General features: G+C 39.2%; 1 protein-coding gene across 1 annotated transcript in view; it reads left to right on the top strand.

Moving 5' to 3' along the window:
* nrbp2a (nuclear receptor binding protein 2a) overlaps positions 1 to 24,618 on the top strand; it is a 49,357-nt gene that overhangs the window by 184 nt on the left and 24,555 nt on the right. The gene's annotated exons all lie outside the window — the stretch shown is intronic.

Raw genomic sequence — 24,618 nt, 5'->3', positions numbered from 1 at the left:
ACAGACCCACATGAAGACTAGTTCAACATGGCCTACATCATACTTTACTTGGCAAAAAAAAAAGCTCTGCATCAGCTATGATCAATTGACTAGATCCCCACTTTTGCCACCTTAACAGTGATGCTGTTGTTCTGACTCCTTTCTATCACAACCTTTTCATCAGTTAAGCAGCACGGTTTACCAGAGTTTGATTCCCGTGTGCGTGGAGTTTGCATGTTCTCCCCGTGCTTGCTGGGTTTCCTCCACGTGCTCCGGTTTCCTCCCACAGTCCAAAGACATGCAGTTTAGCTTAATTGGTGTTCCTAAATTGCCCGTAGTGTTTGGTTAAGTGTGTGTATGCCCCCCGCCCCCCCATGACCCTGAATACAGAATAAAGCGGTATAAAAAATGAGTGAGAGTGAGTGAGTGAGTGGGTTACTAGAGTTTGATTCCCGTGCTTGGTGGGTTTCCTCCACGTACTCCGGTTTCCTCCCACAGTCCAAAGACATGCCGTTTAGCTTAATTGCCGTTCCCAAATGTTCGAATGTGTGTGCCCTGAAATGGACTGGCACCCTGGCCTAGTGCCCCGGTCTCCTAGGATAGGCTCCAGCACCCGACTCTGTAGACAGGATAAAGCGGTTTAGATCAGGGGCAGGCAAGTTCGGTCCTAGGTTCTGATCCAACAAAACTCACCTGCCTGTAGCCTTAGTAATCCTGAGGACTTTGATTAGCTTGTTCAGGTGTGTTTGATTGGGGTTGGAGCTGAACTCTGCAGGATTTCCGCACTCTAGGACCGAACTTGCCTACCTCTGGTATAACGATGAGTGAGTGGGCAATCTACATTAGCACTTTTATTGGATTGGACAACACAAGCCAGCCTTTGCTCCCCATGTGCATCAGTGAGCGTTGGCCATCGATGACCCTGTCAACCAGTTCACCGGTTTTCCTTTCTTGGATCACTTTTGGTATCTCCTGACCACTGCAGCCTAATGACATTCCACAAGAACTGCAGTTTTGGAGCTGCTCTGACCCAGTTGTCTAGCCATTACAGTTTGGCCCTTCTCAAAATCTAGAAGCTATATTTTTTCAATATTTAATTTAATTAATTAAATAGGGTGGAATGTTTTAGGTAGCAAGTAAAACGTTGATGTGTTGGAAGCAGAAAATTGACTTGATTGACTTTGACTTGGGACAGATTGTGATGGCTAGACAACTGGGTGTGATAGAAGTGTGTCAGAACACACAGTGCATGCCTGTTATTGTGCGACCTACTCAATATTAGGTGGGTGGTCATAATGTTATGGCTGATCGATGTAATAACACCAGAGCCGATTGTTAACTTGTGCGAACATTTCCTCCAATACAATACACTCGAGGCTACATTGTATTAAAGTTTTATTCTTTTTTTAAATTATTTATACAAACTTGCATTCCATCAGCATAGAAAAACAAACAGTCATGAGTTATTCCTCAACTCAACCCAGGTTAATTGGACTCATGCGCACGTGCGGGGTGATAACAGCTTGGGTGTGGAGATGCATTCCCCTGGCGAGGGCTGGAGGCTTGAGACTTGGGACGGAGACACAGCCCGGAGTTCGGCTTCACTGACCGCCACTTTGCGATAAAGTGGTAGTTAGGAAGCATTGAAATCTTATCTCGGTCTACACAGAGCTCTTACAGCTGCAAAGCCTCTTGTTGAGTTATCACCGTTCAGTGTGACGGTGTCATGCTGTCTTCAAGACCCTTGAACGCCAGGCGGGACATTGTTGTAATAAGGCCTACATCTTGTGTCTGTTTTTTTTTTCTATAAGCTCTAGTTTTTAAAGCTGCAGGTGTGTCAATAAGGAAAAAGTCACATGCAGGGTGGATGCCAGTATAAACAGACAGACAAGAAGTAAATGGACACCCGTAATTTTCTGATAAAATGCACTAAAGTTTTGAGCAAGTAACGTTCAGCTATTAACACATGATTTAACAGATTTTTCAAACAGATCTACGAAAGTTTGAGACTCATTTAATGTTTTATCTTTTTCTTTAAACTGAACTATAATTCAATTACTGGGAAAAAAAGGATCATTCCAAGATTCCTATTTATTTGTCTCTGGCACAATCCACACAACAATCCAGTTGTGGGCTGGAAGAATTTTCATGATTTGAGGATAGATTTATTCCAATTTGAAAAAAAGCTAACAAATCTTAGTCAAACTAACGATACTTAGACAATGAGTGTATCATAAAAATATAGGAGTCTAGGTAATTCTTTATGCTGTGTATGCAATATGTGGTACTTGCAGCTTTTAGAGTGTTTTTTTTTTTGCTTTTGGAGGTTAACCATTTAGTTCTTTTATTAAGTAAGTGAGTTTTTTTTGTCGTTGAGAAACAAACTAAAACCAATTGAGGTTTTCACACATTGTACTTTCTTCAAGACTATGACCACTATGTCATAATCATTACTGCCAAACTCGTGTGCAGGAAGTGTGAGTAGTCATTTATCGCTGTAAGATGTAAATTGGAATTTGGTGATTGAGAGATCACAGGAGGGCAGGGTCTGTTTGCATCGTTGTTTTTTTTTTTTACATTTCACATTATATTTAGGGCCCAAGCACTATGACATCGCCCATATGTTGTCATAGTGTGTAAAGGGCCTTCTTGTTCTTCTAAGGATTTTTTTTTCCTTAGCAACCGGTGTCAAAGGCAGAGAGTGCTTGGGCCCGCTCATCATTGCTTGCAACTGTATATTTAAAAAATCTCATCTTGTTTGTTAGAAATATTTAGTTTGCATGTTTGTCCTGTGCTGTATGAGTTGCACTCAAGCCCCGTCATGCATTGTAGGCTGACTGGCATTTCTGTTTACCCAGAGTGTATGATTAGGTATGTGAGTGGGTGTGCGTTTTTTGCCCTCAGTGTGTCATTCAGGTTGTTCCCTGCTTTGTGCCTTGGAATTTACTTGGGATAGACTTCAGGCATCCTGTGACCCTACACAGGATAAAGCGGTTAAGAAAATAAATGAAATATCTGTTGGTTAGTGCTTTATATCAATTACACCAATGAGAGGTTGGTAGCTGTCTGCCACATTGATTCTACGCTCAGTTAGAGCAGCATTTAATAGGCTTTCACTATTCATTTTCCAATGACATTAATGTTAATGTTAGATTAATGAGAAAACAACTTTACAGTTGCACCAAGTTGTAGCAGAGACTTGGTTTAGCTAGCGGTACAGTGGCTTTGACGGTGGTATTAGTGTGAGTTTAGCATGACACTTTCGTGAATGTGATTTGTTCGAGCATAGTACAGTATACAGAAAAAGAGGTGAGGGAGATAGGCAGATCCAGGACTAAAGCTCTGCTGCATCCGTCTCTTTAGGTAGAAATTATGTTGTGTGTAGTCTTAAGGAATGACACGCAAAAAAGTATTCCTTCATCCTATCTGTGCATTTAATTGAATGAGACTTGAACCGAAAACATGTTTTGGGGAAAAATCTGTTTCTATAATATTTGGTTTCATTTAACTAAGAAGGAAAATCCTTGTCATCTTGCCATCTATCTAGGGACTGTGGAGGCCAATGGTGACCATTGTATTTATTCTCACTTACTTACTCATTATCACTACAGCTTAATTCTGTATTCAGGGTCACGGGGGGCCTGGAACCTATCCCAGGAGACTTAGGGCACGATGCGGGGTACAACCCTGGACAGGGCGCCAATCCATCGCAGGGCACACAGACTTACATACACCACGGGCAATTTGAGAACACCAATTAACCTAACCTACATGTCTTTGGACTGTGGGAGGAAACCAGAGTACCCAGAGGAAACCCACCAAGCACGGAGAGAACATGCAAACTCCATGCACACAGAGACGGGAATCGAGCCTGGCCAGGAATCAAACCCGGACCCAGGAGGTGCAATGCGACAGTGCTAACCACTAAGCCACCATGCCGCCATGGTGTCACTACTTGGCCCAAATCTATTCTAACGAAGTCACATGATCTGGTAAAGCTCATGCACAGGATCTACTATAAGAAAAAGGGATCCTTTAAAGGTTTTTTTATGGGATCATATTTTCAAAAAAAGTGCTTTACTTTCAGCTAGAGATGCAGAACAGTGTTGTAGGGTTTTCCTTATAAACTCCAAGGGACCATCTCTTTCAGGTCTCACACAAAATAAATCCATTTGTTCCTTCATTTAATAGCAGACATTATATCCTGGCCAGGGTTGGGGAGGATCCAGAGCTTAACCCAGGAACAAAGGGTGCGAGGCAGGAATACACCATGCAGGGGACATAATATTGCACATTATTATTTGTACACTCATTTCTAATTAGAGACATTTTCACTGTGGTTAAATGGGTTAGTCCCTAATATTTAACCCCCGATGGTATGCATTCTGTCATAACGGTAACTATGACAGGTTTTGATGTTAAACACTGTGATTAATTCAATACTAAATGTCAAACGCCGTAAGTTTAAGCGTTAATGCAACCCTGTTTGTTGCTGGACTTTTTTGCATCATTGTACAGTATGTTGTTTAGATGAGTTACACTATTTTACTCCGTTTGTTCCATGGTGTGGGCTTGTGGTGGCATGTTCTCCCATAACACTTCCCAGTAAACTGCAGCTATAAGACTATAATTAGAGGAAAGCGCGGGAGGGATACTCGTGTTAGTGTGTGTGTCAAGGAAGAAAAAAAAGACAGAGAGTGAGTGAGTGAGTGAGTGTGTGAGGGTGTTCAGCAGTTCAATTTAATTATTTGCTCCACATAAACATGTGTGCAAGAAAGCGAGTGGTATGCACGATGATTGCGTCAGAGTCGCTAGCTGGGCCCCATGTGCTCGGAAGGTGAAAGCCGTGTTTGTTCAAACTGGCTGAATCCCTAAAGGCTCGTCGCCACTTAAATAAGTACACTTTGTAGGGTATGAAATAGTGGCATCCACCTTGTACATAGTGCACAAGTCTTCATGTTCTGTAGGAAGCCATTTAAAACCAGTCCTGTGTTTCTCCTCAGTGGTTTTTCCTGCGCACAGGAGCCAAAGTGAAGTCCCCTTGCTCCTCGGGTTGCTCTGGTCCTGTCTCGAGAGACTGCTGTTCTTGACTTCCTATCAGAAACGGTTTATGTTTTAATCAGACTGAATACTTTGTATAGAAATACAGGGTTGGAAAAATCCTGTTGAGCAAATTCTGCAAGAAAAAAAAACACATCAAATAAAGCAATTTAAAATACAGCTGATAAAAGGGAGAAAATGCAGAGCATATGATGTGAATAAATGCAAAAAGTCTATGTAATTTTACGCTCATTAAGTTGGTAACTTTTCATACACCTTGTATTTAATGAGCCTCAGGCGGCTAAAGTTCTAGGTTGTTGATTTGAGGATCTGAGGATCCGGGTTCGAGCTCCGCCGTTGGTAGCTTGCCACACCCTGTGGCATGCAGTGCCAGTCTCAAGCCCAGTTAGAAAAATGGTAGGGTTGCATCAGGGAGGGCATCCGGTTTAAAAACCTGTGCCAAGTTGTGAGCGAATTGAATGGCCCGTTGTGGGGACCCCTCACCGGGAGCAGCCGAAATAAAGTTTTTGTACTTGATCATTATTACAAACATGAAAGCATAATTGAGGCACAAACTGTTTTATGCAAATGGAAAAACCAACCCTGTATAATCTTGTCTTTCCAGTGCACCCACTTGTAAATAAGACAAGTATTTTAAAACTTACTGAAAAACCATTCCGTCATTAGTCCTCCACACCTTCAACTGCATCAAATAGAGTCTAGTCTTTACCTGTAATGTATCCACTTCTGTATGCATGTGGTTCTTCGAAACCTAAAATTCCCAGAATCAATCCCCCTGGCTTGTGAAAACCTAATCTTTTTTTCCTTTTTTCGGTTTAACGGCTGCTGAAGTGAAGGTGGGGAATTGTTTTTGTGAATGTGTTACATGGAAACGTGGGGGCCACATGGGTGGCCAGCTGCAATTAAAGAAGGGGCTGTGACTCTTTTAAAGCTTCCCTTTCTAACTGCAGGCCTAAATCATTAGAGAGTCATGAATTCCCAAGAGGAGCGTCAAGGTGCGGTTTTGTCAGCAAGAAACCGATGAAAACAACTGTTGATTTCGTATAGACTGACTGGCTGCCTTGCACTTTGCTGTGATATGTAGAGGCTCCGTGTTGTAGTTCACCTTTCTTTTGGCGTCACGGTGCAATTAAGCCGGAATTCATGCAAGACCGTGATGGTCAGCTTCAGTTGGCCGCACAGCAATGCAAGGCTGCATACCTTCTACATTTTGCAGCTCAGAATCAATAGCTACGTGTAGAAAAATTGCATTCCATCGTTCTATGAAGTAGACAAGAAAAGCACAGCACTTAACCGTAGGTCAGTGCATTTTATGAGTATAAAGCCATACCTTATTGATATTTTTTTTTTTTCAGTAAGGGCAGCTAATAAAATAATGATTGCATGTTGTGATTCAAGAATACAATTATGAGAGAATGTGTATGTGACTGTAGAGTATGAGAAATAAAAGTGAATCTCCTCATGGCAGCTGACTCTGGGTGTTTAACTCTACTCATTCTCCTAGATTTAACCACAGTCACTGATATCATCTTTCGTAATTTCCTTCAGGATAGACTTGTTTCTACTGGAATTGCTGGCACCGCTAGGACTGTGAAACTCACTAGTTGAGTTCCACAAGGGTCTGTGCTGGGGCCCCTCTTATTTATCATTTAGCTCTTACCTCTTAGTCATATCTTCAGGAAATTTGGCATTCCATTTCATTGTTGCGCAAATAAAACCGAGCTCTATCATTCCACCAAGGCTTCCTCTACTCTTTCAAAGTGTGTATGGAAGATTAAAGCCTGAGTCTGTAACAACTTCCCTAAACTTATAATCAAATAATGATTAAACTGAGGTTCTCCTGTTTTGCAAAATCAGTTCCTTTCTCTATGGCTACAGGAAATTTCTCAGTTTCTCCTTAGATCAAATGTCTGGATGTCATCTTTGATAGGACTCTTTGTCTCTGTCTCTTATTTCACACATTAACAATATTACACGGCATATTTCCAGCTGTGTAACATTAATCACCTCTGACCCTTCCTTAATCCGAACACCACAGCTGTTCTTGTCCAGACTCAGGTACACCTCGTGTTGACTACTGTAATACTGTCCTTTTGGGTTTTTCTCACAAGACTTTACTTTACTCGTAACTCACACCCGTTATCTTTCTGAAGTCGTTCATATCTACTCGCTCTTTCATGTTCTTGAATCCTTTTCTGCCATTCAACTTGCCACACAAACTGACCATCTAAAGGCCTTGAACTGCTCTCTCTTCACTTTTAAATCCCTTCTCAAAACACACCTTTAAAAAAAAAGTGGTGTATTTTATTTAAATTGAATATAATTGTATTGTTTTTTTTTTCTCAGGCATGTGTTAAAAATATATAAATATGCTTTACCAAATCAATTTTTCCATCTACATGAAAACTAAAAACATAATTTTGGTTTCAAAACCCTTCATTTTCAGTTATCCAAAACACTGTCCTTTTTTATTACAATATTTATTATGATCATCATTATTTATTAATTCTTTTATTTATTTATAACTGATGGACTATAATAAGAAAGTATTAGTCGATGCAGCCAAGTACCATTGATCATGTCATTAAAAAAAGTATAATATTGACTATACATACAAAGCCAGTCTTTAAATCATATACCTTAGTGCAGGTACACTATTTAAAGTTCTTTATATACAGTTTTTGTTTTGGAAATTTTCCTGCACCTTTCATTTAGGTAGAAATTTTACATTTCATAGTATATGCAACACTGATCAACTAAAAATATAAAAGTCAGTTAAATATAGAAAGGAATTGTTTCCTTTCACTAGCAAGAATCTCTTTCATGGTAACCTAAAACTGTGAACTAAAAGGCTGTGATGGCCGTACACCACACTAACCTGCTTTTATCTTCAATTCCTCACCCATATGCTATACACTCATCAGCTCCAGTATTATTGACACTCTCTGTAAAAATGTTTAAAGAATTTGGAATGAATTGACACTGAAAATATGAGAGAAATCTTCCCTTCAACTGAACCCGGGTATTTGTAAAATACACAAATGTTTATTATAATTCTGTTTGTGAAAGATGTATGGGGGTGTCCCAAACTTTGAGACCCTGAAATCTAGATTTTTTTTTTACTATTTAATATTATCCATTACCGTGTGCCGTGTGATGGATTGGCACCGTGTCCAGGGTATTATCCCGCCGCGTGCTCCAAGTCTCCTGGGATAGTCGCGCGGCCCCCCGTGACCTAACACACAGGATAAGCAGTATAGGAAATTTGTGATATTGACTATGTTAAGTGCTGGGTACAAAAGGTCAGATTTTCCTTATGCCTAATCTGCTCAGACAACACTTTCACAGGTTTGATCAGAAATGTATCATTAGGTTTTGTGCCCCAATGCGCACTGACATCAAAGCATAACTTCAATACTAAGAAATTCTTAAATTCATGTAAAAATTTTTACTTTTTGCCCAAGTTATCGTCAATATTATACCTTGTAATACCAATTACTAATGGTCTCAGAACCTGTTGTATGTTTGTTTGACTGTCCTACTGGAAGATCCAGCCATGACCTGGTTGTAACTTCATGGCAGAGGCAGGCAGATTTTCACTTCAATTTTTACTCCTGGTACTTCATGTAGTCCATGATATGCCATGTATCTTAATAAGGTTCTTAGGGCTTTCGAAGGAAAACCAGCCCACGTTGCACACCCTCCCCCATGCTAAACTGAAGGGATAAGGTCCTTATCTCTACGACCATTCCTTCTTGCTGGATGCCAAACCCACTTTGACTGTTGCTGAAAAAATTCTGTTTAATTAAATCTAACTATAAAACCTGGTGCCACTTACAGTTGTATACTTGTGTTCGGCAAACATGTAGATATGTAAATAGAAGTCTTTCTTTCGACATATGGGCATCGACATGGCATTGAATTGTACTGTATTTGCCAACTTGTTGATCTCAAAATGCTGCCCTATTTTACAACAATTATCATTGGAATAGTTTGTTTTTGGCCTTCCTCCTCACAGTCTGTGGATGCACAATATGCTCATATCCTCTTCTCTGCAAGTTTATTGCTGTTGTGTAATCTTCCCCATGTTGATGAATGACTAATGCTCTTTTCCCTTGGGGTCACTTTGATACAATCTGTAAACAGTCCCGTCGTTAAAGTGATCTTGAAGCTGGTAGCCTGAGTGCAATGTTCACCAGAGCCTCAGGAATTTTGCCTCGATTTTGATCTGTTCCGGACCTAGTGGATCTTATTAATATAGGAATATTCAAAAAACCATCTTAAAGCTTGTTAGGCTACACCACAATGCATAAGGTATTATGATAGAACAGACTGGCAGCTGCCCTATTTTGTACAATTATGGAAGAACATTGTTTTAGCAGATCCATGACGTCACGCGGCTAAGCTAAACTTTAACTTTCAACCTTTAACCTCGAAATGGAGTCAGCATATTTTGGCACAGCAACTAAACATGGTTTAGGATTAGCTTCTTTCGTGAAATAGCAATGTAGGTTCTGAAATGCCTTCATGTCGGGTAGTGAGTGGTGCTAAAACGTTGTTGCCAGAGGTGTGGCCTGGTTCCTAGGCAACCCAAATGGCAATCCTTGCAGGTAAAATACAATCTAGTGTCTCGCCTTTGACAATAAGCGTGAATAGTTTTGGAGAAAAACAATAGTCAGTAGTTAGCTTGTTTCAGCAGCTTGCTCAACCAGCTTATAACTACTCCTTAAAACTGATTCTTTCCACATGAGACCTTTAGATCTCATGCCTTCTTGTTGAATTGTCAGTAACGGATTAATAAGTCTCCAGGTACCAAGACATTTGTGTTAGCAGATGCTCTTATCCAGAGCGACTTAGGTTTATCTCATTTATACTAATAAGCAATCGAGGATTAAGGGGATTGCTTAACGTCCTTTAAAGTGGCAGCATGGATCACATGACCTTCTGATCAGTAGTGCAACTTCTTAACCATTGAGCTTATCTGATTAGCCACATTTACAGTATCTGTCCGCAGATGATTATGAAGAAACCGAATACACGATAATGCAGTGGCTATAGACATAATGTAGCAGCACTGTCACCTTTCACAGGTTTCCCAGTGAGAACAACATGAATAGTTAATGCTGTAGGGAAAGGTCATCTGTGATCACTTTGTCAAGGACACCAGCAGCACAGGGGAAAACAATGAGCTCGTGCAGCAGTGTGCACGGAGAACCTCCCGACAGAAGGAAGTGGTGGTTTGGTGCATTTGGATATGGTTAGATTTAAACTGAAGCCAGTCCCATTGCATTACTATCTGCGTAATTGGACCTTGCTTTGTAGTGTATATGTACACACTGGAACCCACACAGGCTGCTGGGAATGCGTAAGCTTCTTGACTGCACAAAGCAAGCACATCTGTCTTTGTCTCTGGGTCTTCGCTCTGTTTGGCTCTTTCATTCTGTATTTTTCTCTTTGATCTTGTTGCAGTTTCTCTCTCGTTCTTTTGCTCTCAGCTCCCGGAATCTTTACTTGTTCTCTTCTTGTTAAACTCTGTGTCTTTTTGCTTTAATGTCTCTCTACATGTGTATGTCTTTTCCTCCCTACTGCCAAAAAAAATCGCTCAGCTCTCACTCTGACTATTTTTGTAGGGCTGTATAACTTTATTATTTGTACACACAAAATCTCCCTCTCATTCTCATAGCCATTCACCTTTGCTTAAATTGTCTATCTTGGCATCTGCCCACTAGTTTTCTTTCTTACTCTTCACACCCTCTCCTTTACAAACGTTAAACAATCGATGGTATCATTTGTTAATGACCTTATCACTGTTTAACCTGTCACTCAGATCGTAAATAAAACCCCATTAACCAATGAGTTATTACATTTTAGCGTCACCACGCCTTTCATGCCTATCGTCTTTACTGTTATTGCAGTGCGTGGTATTACAATATAAAGTTACTTGATTACACATAAAGACGTTCGTGTGTATGCCCTGCGATGGACTGGCACCCTGTCTAGGGGTTCCCTAAGTCTCCTAGCATGGGCTCCAGGCCTCCTGTGACCCTAAGTGTTTAGAATTGTAACTAAAATTAATATAGAATCGGACATTTATAACATTTTTATACTTTTGCAGTATAAAAAAATTGAATCAGGAACAAAGTATCGTGATGATATTGCATCAGAAGGCCTCTGCTTATTCTTATCCCTAATACATACATATAGAAATACATACATACATACTGTACATGCATGCTTGCTTGCTAATTAGCATACATAGTTGCATACAGAACGTACTACCTTTTTCATTCCAAAGGATATTCTAGTACCTCAGCTGCCTAAACTGAAAAGGGAACTTGTAGTAAAGACTACTCCGAGCTGACACGTAGGAATTGCAGTTTAACATGGTATTTATTTTGGCTTTTCCTAATTGGAGGTTGGGAATTGCAAGCTTCTGTCTCTATATAAACACATAATTAGTGTTCAGACACCTGATATCATGTGCAAATTAACAGAAAATATCTGTCAGGACTTTTCCCAGGTGAGCTGTTGTCTGTAGCATGAATTCAGTTCAGGTTACTCAACCCTTCCAGGAACTCTGAATAATGCTGAGAAAAGTCTTGCATTAACTTGTCACAGTAATGACACACATGCCGCTTTAACCTTGAGTGGATGATTATTATTCATTTTTTTCTTCTTTTTTTTTTCCTCAAGTGGCTTCAGTTCTTCTATTGTTCTTCTTTGAAGCTTCACTGGCCTGAAATAAGAGATCTGGTACAGAAGAGCTCTGCCAAAGGTAGCACTTTAATCTGAAAGCTTTACTATGGGAATGAACTGGAGGCAGACAAGCAAATAAAAAAGCAGAACTGCGTATGTGGTCTGTGTGTACTGTATGTGTGTGTGTACTGTGTATGTGTGTGTTTGTGTACTGTATGTGTGTGTGTACTGTGTATGTGTGTGTGTGTGTACACTGTGTGTGTGTGTGTGTGTGTACACTGTATGTGTGTGTGGGGGGGGTATATGTGTGTGTGGGGGGGGTATAGGGGTGTGTGTGGGTATGTGTGTGCATGTGTGTGCATGTATGTGCGTGTGTGGGTATGTATGTGCGCACGCGTTTGCGTGTATGTGTATGGATATGTGTGTAAATGTATGTGTGTGTGTGTGTGCGCATATGTGTCTGTGTGTGCGTATGTATGTGTGTATGTATATGTGTGTGTATGTACGTGTATGTGTGTGCATGTCAACGTGTGTGTGTGTGTGTGTGTGTGTATATATATATATATATATATATATATATATATGTATGTATATGTGTGTGTGTGTGTATGTGTGTATATATATATATATATATATATATATATATATGTATATGTGTGTGTGTGTGTATGTGTGTATGGCTCCAAGAATGATGGATCTGTCTGGCTCAAAAGTGATACCCAGAGAAGTCTGGTTGAGATGAATAGGGGGTGTCTTTAGTTTACGGCACTGGGGGTTGTATTGGTTTTTGCTGTAGTCCCTCCAGCACTACCGTTCTCTCCTGAAGCAAGACGGGACTTTTCACTGAATTACGAATTAGACATCATAATGAGCTGATAAGTTGACAGCATGACGTGACAGTATTTCACATTTCTCTATAGTAGGATTACTTTCACACAAGAACATAAAGTGGGAAAGCTTGAGCTTTCTTTGAGGTGCCGATGTTTTTCTACATACGGTACTGAATCAACTGTTGTGCTTCTTGAGTTACTTGTTTTTTAACATGATAGGCATTACTTCTTAGGGATGGGACCTGATTTCCTGATATGAGATATTATCACAGTACCTAGATGCGATTCGATGTATATTGCGATTCTGTAAGTATTACGATGTTTTTTTTAATAAATCTCAATTTTTATTTTTACAATTTAATCGTAATTTAAAAGATTTATATTTTAGGTTTATTTAACAGTTTCTTTTCTCACTTAAAAGCTAAGGTCAGTATTTTAAAGAACATAAACTAACTTCAAAGGTTAACTTTGTTTATTTCATTTAGTTCCCTTTATCTTTGATTGCAGCACACAATGTGGTGGGAAATTAGTTCACGTGTGAAAGTGATTCCTCATTCTGCCAGGACCACTCTTTCATAATTTGAGTCCTGGAATATGCCCGTGCCATCAGGAAAGAAAAAAACCCATAGATTTCATTCAGTATATTCAGGTCATCAGCTGACCAACTGAAGCAACCTCAGATAATAACACTGCCTTGGGCAATACGCTTGATGCATATGTGCTTCCCTTCTTACCCTGACACGCCTATCACTCTGAGATAGGGTCAATCTGAACTTAGACCACATGACCTTTTCTTATTGCTTCAAAGTCCAATTTTTATGCTTCTTAGCAAATTCAAGACTTTTTTCATATTAGTTTTACTAACAAGTGTTTTTTTTTTATTGCCACAAAGGTGTTTAGTCCCAATCCTGTATGATTTCATCACTTTGTGTGTATGAAAATGCTCTTACTTTCACTATTCAACATTTTGAATGTTTTTTTTAATGCAACTTTATCAAGTGTTGTCGGTCACTTGCTCGATTGACCGGTGGATCATTTTTATAAATTAAAAAATTATTTGGACAAAAGAAATCGATTTTTCGATCAAAGTCAGTGTGGAAAACAGAATCGTGTCCACCAACTTTTTGAGCAACTTTACGTTTTCCCCCCTTTATTTAACACTGCCTTTCCAGACTCCCTCGCGTTGATTAGCATACAGTGTTTAATAAGAGTGAAGCCAGATGTAGATTACAGTTAAAATCAACAGAAGACTTTACTGTCTGTGTGCAGATAACTAGTTTCCCTGCTAAAACATGACCCTTGTTTAACATAACAGGTTCTTGTGCAATCAGGTCATTTACATGCATAGTTGGTTTGGCATGTTGTAAGTAATTTGCCAAGAAGAATCCCGGGAATGAAATCACATGTAAACCAGGAAGGAAGCAATATCTTGATGAGGTTTTGTTTGTGCTAGTTATTCTTGAAAGCTGTTGCCAGTTTGGTTACCAAATGACTTGCATGAGAATACAAGACTTTACAAGACCACATTTAGACTTGAGATTTTACTCTGTGTGTGCGGAATCTCTTTTATGCATTAACTCCACCCTGTACTTTGCACTTTTTTTTTTTTTTGCTGTTATGTAAAAGACACAACATAGACCCTGTTAGTAATTCAGCCTGCACATTTTTTAAAGGTGATATAAATCGGGGCCTGTAAGTCAATGTTTGCACATGCGTCAACCTAAAGATCCACTAGAGATATTGGAGAAGCTGAAACGTAAAAAACAAATTGAGCAAATCGGTGATTGTCTCTGAAAAACTTAATCTAAATATGATCTATACACTTCAATTCAATTCAATTTTATTTATATAGCGCTTTTAACAATGGTCATTGTCCCAAAGCAGCTTCACAAGAAAAAAAATGAAAGATTTTTTTTTTTTTTTTTTTAGAAAGAAAAGAAAAGAAAATATTTGGAAGTGTGTATGTGTGAGAAAAATGTGTCTAGATAATAATTAAATGAATGAATGATGAATGAAATGTCTCTGATGAGCAAGCCAAGGGTGACGGCGACAGTGGCAAGGAAAAACTCCCTGAGATGGCAATAGGAAGAAACCTTGAGAGGAACCAGACTCAACAGGGAACCCATCCTCATCTGGGTGATAACAGATAGAAATAACATCAAGTGTGTTGTGCAGGTGAAAGTTCAATATATCAGAAGTTGTGTAGATTCAGTTCAGCAGTAGGTGCAGAGGGCAGATGGGGTCAGATCACTGGAAGCACAGGAGCAGGATGTGTAGCTCCAGCCATCATAAAGCAGAATCTAGCTGGAGCAGGTCCTTCTCAAGATGCTTTAGAAACCTCGCAGGGTTGGCCTTTGTCTACTGAAGCTGGCACAATCTCCAGATGTCTCAGGATGGGTAGAAAAATACAGAAAAGATGGAGAGAATTAGCGTAGTTGCCATTCAGGATAAGTGTAATGGAGTATGAGGTTATGGGTTGAGTTACGCGTATGCCAGATTAAAGAGATGCGTCTTGAGCCTACTTTTGAATTGGGAAACCGTGTCTGCTCCCCGAACAGTGTCTGGAAGGCTATTCCAAAGCTTTGGAGCCAAATATGAAAATGCCCTGCCCCCTTTTGTAGATTTTAAAATTCTGGGAATTACCAGAAGTCCGGAGTTTTGTGATCTTAAGGGACGTGGTGGATTATAGCGTATACACTGACAAATGCAAGACAGTATCAGTCGTATCACATATTACGCAGTACAGATATCGCCTTTATTGTGGTAGGAAGTATTGTGGTTTTGTGTGTTCGTTACAGTTTGACGATAAATAAATCCCCGCCTATCTTAGATGTGTTTTATCTCTGGTCAGCGAGTTCTATTGAATCAGATGTGAGAGCAAATGCACTGTGGCCCACAGCCAGGCTAAAGGAAAGCCAGCGAGAGCCATTCGCCTTGCAGCATGAAGCCATCCATCTGGTATTCCTCACCCTCCTGCTGCATGTTCCCTTGCCCGGTTTCTAGGAAAGACCGGTTGTTATGAGTACACAACGTGCTTTCTAGATCAGATTAGCCAAAACATATCTTGGATACTGTTTATAAATGTAGTAAGGGGTGTCACTGTGTCATAGTTTTACCAAAAAATTAGCTCAGTGTTGACATCTATTTAAAATAATGATTGCACTAAAATGCATTTCCGTCTACTGCTAACATTTTGTCGTTAATTAGGCACTTATTTCACAGTGCAAGAAGGTCTCATTACCTAGAGATGACATATGTGAATTCTGAGGATGCCCCAGCTGTTTGTGGCAAAACTGGCCTGACCATGCTTTCTTAAAGCGAAAGATGCCATTTGCTCACTCGCTCGCTTGCTCGCTCGCGCACTAGTCAATCAGTGGTGCTTCTGATCTCATGCATGGAGACAAGGGGCAGATTCCCTTCTCCTCCTGGCGTGGGGTTGCTCTGTGACACATCTGAAACACTGGCCTTCCAGGAACTCCTTTAATGGCCCAAACATGTGGAGCGGGGTCAGGACTGTACAGGGGATGTGGCAATAACTCCCAGCCGAGTTCCTGTGATGTGCAAGTGGTGTTGGTGAATGATTATGTGTACAGTTCCCAAAGACGGATGCGACTTTTCCAAAAGTTGGCAACAAGTTATCTATCAATTTTTAAGGACGACTGGAGTGGGCTCCAAGCCACATGTACATATGGACTTCTTTAAAATGTTTGCACCGTTCAAATGTTGTACTCCGGCTAAGAGTCTCATCACCATACTGGGCTTGAAGTTAATCAGCTCTATACCCGATTCGTCCCTATTTAACTTGAATGCCTCTCACAGTAATACAGTATTGAATTGTGTTAAAAAACTAATACTTACAAGCGTTTTTTTGCTTTTCAAATAATCGCATTTCTTCTTCATATTTTTACTTAAAAAAAAAAGGCAGCCCTCAGAAAGAAAAAGTGTCCCAGTATTCTGTTGAGCCCTGCATGGCGTATTGATTTTAGTGTCCTACACTCGTACGGTGGAGATTTTCTCTGGGGCTGTGCCAGTGCTATTTAAACAGGTCTTCGATTATGGTAACAGAAGAATGAAAACAGTCAGACATATTGAGTTCAAATATTAAGCCAAACATTTAATCTTTGTCATTTAGGGCTAAATATACAGTATTTGGTATCTATGAAGAGGGGATGTGGATGCATAACATGCGTATACACACATTGTTCATTAACTGACAGTATGGCTTTCTTTGGACCTAACTATGGAATGAATGTCGATTTCAAATTATGGCTCGGTTGATTTTTTTGCCTTCATTTTGCCTGTTTTTTTTTATCCCTTAGGCTTCCTCTGTATGGTCTATTTGTTCTCATTCACCATTCAAAGCCTCTGTAATGACCTTGCCCTTGTCCTTTTCCAGCTTCTATATTTAAGTCCCCCCCACCACTCCTAACAGTCTTAGCATAGTGGTGACAAAATAATTAAATATGTATATGGCTCACCTCAATTTACCTCCTATATATGTAAAAAATAAATGTATTTAATATTTATTTAACCAGGTCTTGATATGAACAATGTCTGTTTTTGCTAGTGCTGTCAATCGATTAAAAAAATAATCTAGTTAATCACGATTAATTAAAATTTTAAAATACTCTTTATTATAAACGTGCAATGTTGGAATAAATAAATAAATGACAAACTGGTTAGAGGATACAGATTATGCAGTTTTATAATATCTCAGACATTACCATTTAATAAATGTTAAATTAAAATATCTTGAATGTTACGAAGCCTTGCAGCGGCAGTCATGTTGTGAGCCCTGTCTGCACATATAGTGGGGATCATGTCTCCTTTCCAACTTGGCTAGCACAATTGGGTAGTGCATGTTTCTGTAAAATGTCTGTCTTGTGTTTTTTACACGCCCAGAGTGAATGAGTGCAGTCGCCATTTGTCATCAATTAGGTATTCTGTTACACCGAGATAGTCATGGTTACTTACTGATGTCCAGTGCTCTCCAGTAAGTGCAATAAAATTAGCTCCTACAACGTATTCTTGGAAAAATAGTTCCTCTTGAAGGTGGCTCAAGTACACAACTTTGCTTTTATCCAAACTTCCCATGCGGAAGCTTTTTATAACGAAACTTGCAGTTCAGTACACCTGATAATGGTTCGTCAGTCATTTTATTATGCCATTATCACACACAGCCGGCTTAGATTATGGGAAGCCACTAAAGTCAAAATTGGTCATTTGATTAATTTGCGTAGTGCATTAACATTTCTACTTTAATCACATGCGTTAGCGCATTAATTTTGACAACCCAAGTATATTTTTGCACAGTATACTGTAAGTTAGGCTGATTGTTATGGTACATTTAAATTGGGAGTGTAAATTTACATTTTAATGAAGTTATGTTAGAGGTTGTTATTGGGACATACTTAAATGTATATAAAAAATGTATATAATCTAATAAATATTTCCATGTGGTATTTATTCATTCATTCATTTATTCATTCATTCAATGTAACTATTGCCAAATCACAGGCTTCCGTGTGCAAGTCATGCAGTGTTTTTCCATGTTCTGTGGATAAACCACATACAAAACACACCAAAGATTAGATCATAAGTAAGCCCTGGGGTGGTAAGTTAGCGCACAATTGCTTTCGTTTGAGGTTAAGGGATTAACTTGTCTGAGTAATCTGATTTTTTCTTTTGCTCGAGTTGCTCATTCATTCAAAAGTTCCAAGAAAACAGGAAGCGGGAGGAAACGAAAGGTGGCATGGGATCAGTGTTCTGTGTGTGTGTAGGCAATGTGGAATCGCTGTTTAATGACAGCATGACTGTTAGTGCGTCTCTTAGCCTGTGAAATTGCGGCAAGTGAAAGTCAACAAAGCACAGTAGCAGGAAGATTAATCTGATCGAATACAATCAACAATTAACTGTAGGAGTTACACACACAGGCACATCTCCTTCAATGGTATCTCAATCTGATTACAGCTGGGCAAAGTCCCACAATCACGTGGATTTTGGATTCACACAGGTCAGAGAGATTAGTGTGTAGGTGTGTGTTTAGGTGTGTGTGTGTAGGTGTGTATAGGTGCGTGTTTGTGTGTGTAGAGGTGTATATGTGTGTATATATATATATGCGTGTGTGGGTATGTGTGTGTGTGCTGAGCTGTACAATTGATTTCCCCCCCAAGTGCATAGGTGGCAGGAAACAACCCTGGTTGTGTAACTCTTTAAACCAGACACACACAGATTATATAAAACCTCAATTGTTTTCCACTACCGTCTCTAATCTTTGTATAATCCGGTCCTCCTTTATCTAATGTACTGTACATCTAAAGTCCTTAAAACTGTTATGTTAAAAACATTTCTAACAACAAAAAAAAATCACTAGAAACACTGCTATTGCTTTTGTCATGTTTAATGACTTTGGTCCATTTATTTTGTGTGTGTGTGTGTTTTGGAGATTTGATTTTGGGAAATGATAAGCTAGGTTGTTAAAGCATAGAATAAATATTTATTATTCGACATAAGCCCCAATCCCTGTTTGACTTCCTGACTATGTCTGTCTCGAGAAACATTTGCACTCTTATGCAACAGTCTGAGAAACTCACAGTACGGAGAATTGCACCAAAAAAAAATTAATAAAATCGTTCCTACACTTAGAGGGATACATTTGATATCCCCTTTAATTTGATATTTGATTTAACTTCCCTGTGTGACTTGGAAGTAGATGATGAGGATACAATCAAACATCGCATTCAAACACAATAATGCATACCTGTTTCCTATTGTAATTTTTTTTGCCCAGTGTACAGGGGTGTCATTTTGTTATATAGCTAGTGTGGATTAAAGCAATGTCAGGTCCATTTACGTCCAAATTAAATAATTTAGCAATAATACGTCCGAATAAAAAAAAAAATGTGTTAGAGGTAGAGCATTTTGCTTTACCTAAAATAATATTATCAGGATGGTTCATAAGAGGCGAGACAGTGGCTTAGTGCTTAGCACAGTCACCTGCACCTCCAGGGTCTGGGTTTAATTCCAGCCTCTGTTGTGTGTCCGTGGAATTTTGCTTGGCTTGGTGGGTTTCCTCTGGTTTCCTCCCACATTCCAAAGACATGAAGATTAGGCTAATTAGTTTTACCAAATTGCCCATAGTGTGTGTGCATGTGTGTGTGTGTGTCTTTGTGTGCCCTGCAATGGATTGGCACCCTGCCTCATGGCCTGGTCTTCTGGGATAGGCTCCAGATAATACATGATAATACAACGGAAAAAGTTTGATTAAAGTCAAGGTTTTAAGCACTTAACGTGATATAACGTAACGTAGACTAGAGTGGTGTAATTGATAGAGGAGAGAAGCAGTAGTGGCCTCCAGCAGCCCGCAATGCCACTATGCAAGCCATTAACAACTTGCGAGAGTGCCAACTATCACTCGACAGCATGGAGTATGAAATTACATAACTTTGTTTTTATTGCGCTTTCAGTCTGTCCTTAACTGTTTGTTAACTTTATTTTTTAGTGCCTGAGCCAGTGGGTTTATAGTTCAGCACGAGCTGAACTGTCGTTTTCATTTGTATGGGCAAAGCAGCACGGATTTGGCTGTATTTAATATTACTGATGAATCGGACGGAGTTGGAGAGACTGTGCTAGATGCTGAAGCGCTCAGCTCTGCTTGTGGATTACGCTCTGCCTAATGGATTGCAATTTTACTCAAAGAGTTCAGTTTAAATCTTTTAATATTCGCTTCAGAAAGACGTATGCTTTATTCTAGCCAAAGTTATTAAAAGTCCGTCTGAAATATTCTCTTAGTTACAATTAAAAATTTCAAATAAAATATATGTATTTCTTATAACTTATTTATTCACTGTTGTCTTGCACCTCCAGGGTCTGGGTTCGATTCCCGGCTCTGTGTGCATAGAGTTTGCATGTTCTCAGTCTAAAGACATCCGTGGCATTCCCAAATTAGCCGAAGGTGTAAATCAATGTGTGAGTGTGTACAGTATATGTGTGTGTGCCCTGTGATGGATTGGCATCTTATCCAGGGGGTACCCCAGCTTGTGCCCCAAGTCTCCAGGGATGGGCTCCAGGCCCCCCACGACCCTGTATACAGGATTAAGCAGTATAGAAGTTGAGTGAGTGATGACGACGACACTTTTTTATGTTGTTATACTGTACATGTTCTCTTGTGGCCCACCTGCAGTACCTTCACAGCCCATACATTGGAAGAACCTGTGAGTTTTTTTTAATGGCAAGTATGTGTTTGATGTAATCTTATTATAGTGTATTCAATAATTTAAGGAGTTCTAATTAGGGGTGGGGGTGGGTGGGGGATGGGGTGATTAGGAGCTCCACCCATATGGGGGATGTTTTGATATTCCTTGCATACCAGTTGCATTTAATCTTTATCATGTTTTATAAAAGCTAGTAATTTTCATTCATCATTATGATAATTTTGTGACGGTTTTGATTAGTTTGGGGCTTACTGAACTCCCACACCCTCGTAAAATTATGCCTATGCAGTAATTACAAAATCAGAGCCAATCTGTAGCCATCCATCTGTAATTTTGGACACATTTTGTGTTCTACTGGCCAGAAATTTTTGTGTTAGACCTGCTGAGCCAGACTGCAGTGGGATCCGCCTCTTTGCTAAGAAGATCACGGTATTACGTAAAAGGCACATTAGATACTCAGTCTCTCTCTCTCTCTCTCTCTCTGCCTGATGGCTGATTGTTGATGGCATTGCAAGGCACATGAGTTACAGACAGTACATCTTCAGCTGTCACACACACACGCCGCTTTCAGATGACTGCCAGGTGCACAGTTGCAATTATACACTTAATGCAATGATATAAAATGTTCCTATCATAAGTGCTTAACCCTTTATCATTCACTCTCATAGTTCACTAAAAGGAAACTAAGTTTTAAATTTTTACTGAAATAAGGAATCCAAGCAGAAATCTTCTTAGATGAAATGCAAATAAATATTATGATTGGTTAGAGGGTGTTGATTGATTGATTGATTGATTTTGATTTGAACATGAGATTGAACATGAGATTGATTGATTTAAATATTGCAAAGTAAATCACTCGTTAATACAAATCACTAATACGTTATCGTTTCTATAGTAACAACCCATTCAATGGGACTTCGTCAGGTAGGTGTTTGCAAACTATATATCCAATCAATTTTATAGGGTAGTTATATATTTTATACAGGAAGCTCTACAGTAGGTGCATTTACAGGACACGGGCCCTAATAATCAGACTAAAAACCAAATCAGATTCATGCCTGATCGGAATAAACTTTTTATGTAAATGAGAGAGGGCGTGTAAACCTTTGATAATCTGTTCAGTAGGTAGATAATGGCCATGTAGACGCTCGTTCGGATTGTCTATTTATTCCGGCAGCACAGAAAGTCTTTCAGCACTTTTTGCTCCACGTGGTGGTAACATTAGCTGACGTGACACGTTTGCCGAAACGGTATTCCTGATCGGACAAAGATAAAGTAGATCAGATAAACATAAACTTTTGTCTTAAGAACGAATCCAGCACGCTAAAATTCATGGTAACACATCAGCGCTGTTATTTCAGCGATGAAAATATCAAGTAATGCCAAAATGCTCATAACTTACCTTCTGCTCAACATTTTGATTTTATTTATGGCACTGCAGTAGCGGCCGGTCAATAAGGGGCGCTGGGGCGTCGCCCCCTTAAAGTTAGGACGAGAAGAATGCCACTTTAACATGTCATTATTTCACTTAATAATTATTTATTTTAATTATGAAATAAAGTCATTTAGTCACAATATTCCGCTGTATTTCTTAATATAATTTATTTACAATAAAAAAAAATTGTTCTTAGTAAATCAAAAATTTTTTTACAATATTTGGGCTCATGTGATTGGACCATTCTCAACGAGTTTTATTAACGGGCAGCAGATTGTTAGTGATTAATGTAGAAGCCAGCTAAATATGAGAGGAAATTCTGTAATTTCTTTGCTAAAATACCCCTTCGCGAGGCAATCAGACGAAGAAAGAAATAAAGTTAAAAAGCTTGGACCAGGTCGACCTGATCTCCTAATTAAGCAGCAATCAAGTGATCACGGCTGATCTTGCACTCGGTGCTTTTCCAGCACTTCTTACGGCAAGCGGAGCCGGCTGACTGGATGCCATGTGAGTCATGCCTTTCTTTTATATTTAGTAATGATGCTTAATCACCTAATAAATGGCTATTTACAGGCGATTATTAAATGTTTAATTTAATTTTTTGTTTGCCCCCCTCAAAAAATGTTTTGCACCAGCCGCCACTGTGGCATTAATTCTGTCCATCCAGTTCTGCGTGATGCTGTGACAAAATCTGGACAGACAGATAAACAGACATATGGACAGACAGATAAAGAGACATATGGACATACAGACAGAATTTGTCTGAGACGGCTTATGGGTTCCTCAATGTATAAAACGTAAGATATCATTGAAAGAGCGAGTTCTTACCAATGTACAGACAAAACCTTTCTTTTATTAATATAGATGACATTTCATATTGAAATTGTTGTAACATTACTGTAGTATAGAGAAATAAAGCGCTGCGCTAGCTTTTAATAGGCTACAGTATTGAGATTAGCCCTGGAGTGATTGTGTTTCCCCTCTCTCTCTCTCTCTCTCTCTCTCTCTCTATCGCTCTCTCTTTTACTTGCTCACACACACATACACACACACGCAGAACTTAGCTTACATCTTGAAATGTACTTCAAACCTTGTTTATGCTCTCAGTCAGCTGCACAGTTTATTACTGGCAGATGAAAGAGATGCTTCTCATCTCTAGTGATGTGATAAAATCATTCTCTTTCATTTCTGCTTCACGCGTTCGTACTTTTTCTGTATAACAAACAGAAATAGTAGTAGTGGAATGACAAACATCACAATATAGAGCCAACATAATGCACATCCCTTACATGCATATATCTATTCATCACATTTCTTACACCAAGTCTGTAGTCACTTCAACAGCACATGGCATGTTTATCGTTGTTGCTAGTTGCTATGGTTTTCCTGGTGGTGTCTGGCTAACCATTTCACCATAAATTAGATAGATCCTGCTAAAAAAAACACAAGCAGGCCAGTGTCTGACTCTACCATTAGCAGTTGACATTTGCTTTCACTTCTTGTTTTGCATAAAACTAAATGCAGTGTTGCTTTGCCAGTGGTCACTTCTCATTCTGTCACTGTAAATCAGCAGCTGTTACGAAATGACTTTTGGCTTTTTGGTCATAGTGCATGTTTGAACGCAGAGCAATGAGCAGCAGCCATAACGGAACATGAACAAAAGACCCATTGTGGAATTTTTGCACAAATCTTTTTATATTAATGGTTATTTTCTGCCATCTGGCTTATGGTTTGTCTAGGCTTTTAGGTATGCGGTGAAAAATAGGGGGTAGGTGCATGGCGATCTCTTCACCCCAACTGTAGAGAATATACTTTTTTTTCAAAAGTTCATCACAGTCACTCTCGTCTGGATTATTTTTTAGTCAGCAGCTCACTGCTGGGTGACATTTCAGACACAGAAATACACACCATAGCTGTCAGCGACCATGCTCCTGTATCTTTAACTTTAAAAAACAAGAAGGACACTCCACCAAGTAAAAACTGGAGATTTAATACATCATTGCTTAAAGATGAAGATATTATTAATTATTTTAAGAAAGAATGGGCTTTATATCTAGACTATAACGACCAGCCTGGAACTTCAGCATCTGTTCTCTGGGAAGCAGGCAAAGCTGTGATGAGAGGTAGAATAATCTCATTCTCATCACATAAAAAGAAAAGAGAAAATAAACATATTCAGGAATTAGAAGAAACAATCAAATCTCTAGAAGAAGCTTATGTATCCTCTCAGGAGAAGGAAATATTGAAGAAAATATGTAAAGCAAAACTAGAATTAAATGAAATTATTGATAAAAATACTCAGTTCTTAGCACAAAGACTCCGCTGGCAAAACTTTGAATATGGTAACAAATCTGGTAAATTCCTAGCTAACCAGTTAAAAATAAATAAAGAAAAAACAACTATA

The sequence above is a fragment of the Clarias gariepinus genome, chromosome 1 (genome assembly GCF_024256425.1).
Source record: "Clarias gariepinus isolate MV-2021 ecotype Netherlands chromosome 1, CGAR_prim_01v2, whole genome shotgun sequence".
NCBI lineage: Eukaryota > Metazoa > Chordata > Actinopteri > Siluriformes > Clariidae > Clarias > Clarias gariepinus.
The sequence above is the reverse complement of the archived record's forward strand: the minus strand, read 5'-3'. Positions and strand labels throughout refer to the sequence as shown.